The sequence below is a fragment of the Mandrillus leucophaeus genome, unplaced genomic scaffold (assembly GCF_000951045.1).
Source record: "Mandrillus leucophaeus isolate KB7577 unplaced genomic scaffold, Mleu.le_1.0 Scaffold29, whole genome shotgun sequence".
Classification (NCBI taxonomy): Eukaryota; Metazoa; Chordata; class Mammalia; order Primates; family Cercopithecidae; genus Mandrillus; species Mandrillus leucophaeus.
In genome coordinates this window covers 3187942-3189111 of record NW_012103031.1, presented here as the reverse complement: position 1 = coordinate 3189111, position 1170 = coordinate 3187942, and positions in this window count along the sequence as shown.

The window sequence follows — 1170 nt, the reverse complement described above, 5'->3', positions numbered from 1 at the left end:
CCCTCCCAAGAGCTCCGGCGACGTGGGGCCGGAGACCCTGGAGTGGGACCGTGTGTGGAGTGGGCGGCTCGCTTTGCTGTTTTGCTAGGGCAAGGGCAGCCTGGGGGTGTTTAGTACTGTAGTCCTGGAACCCTTGTTTGCTTCGCCTGGTGCTGGCCCCGAGGACCCCGAGGCCCACGACCTCCATAAGGGCTTCCTCCATCCCTCCCTTTTGGGGACCAAGGGAAGAGGGGCCACATTCCCCACTTGTATTAATTTCCCGGATTGATTTCTCCCTGCCCTGCCGCTCACTGACCCCAAAAGTTAAAGGGATCCGTGGGGGGCATGGGCCCTCCTAGGTGGAGAAAGCGGGCTGCCACTTGCAATTTTGAAAGCTCCTGATATATCAAAAAAACTAATAAATGCCAAGATCTAGTTGCCGAAATGTTAGTACTTTTTTTTTTTTTTTTTTGAGATGGAGTCTCGCTCTGTCGCCCAGGCTGGAGTGCAGTGGCGCAATCTCAGCTCGTTGCAACGTCTGCCTCCCGGGTTCAAGTGATTCTCCTGCCTCAGCCTCACCAAGTAGCTGGGATTACAGGCGCCCACTACTCCAGGCTAATTGTTTTTTGTAGTTTTAGTAGAGACGGGGTTTCACCATGTTGGCCAGGCTGGTCCCGAACTCCTAACCTCTCAGGTGATCCGCCCGCCTCGGCCTTCCAAAGTGCTGGGATTACAGACGTGAACCACCGCGCCCGGCCCGGAAGTACGTTTTTAAATTTTACATTAACAGCGACCTTTAACTCAATGCAATATAACCGTGCTACTAACAAGATTGTTGCAGGGTTTAGAAAACCACCTCAGCTGAGATGTTAGGGAAGCCTCTCTTCCTGTCATCACTCAAACTCGGGAGGTGTGTGGCTCCCGGGCTCCCTATTTTGTCTCCACCCTAGCCTCAGCCCTGCCCAAGGGTGATGCAGCTGCCTTCTCTGGGCATCTTCCAGGAGTATGTACCTTGGACTGGGTGACAGCCTTCTCCCCAGTAAGAACCACTACTTGGCACCTGAGACCCGCACCCAACAAGGGCGGGAGGTCTTATTCTGATGTTTTAAAACCTCTGGGCTTGGTGGTTCACGCCTGTAATCCTAGCACTTTGGGAGGCCAAGGCAGGTGGATCACTTGAGGTCAGGAGTT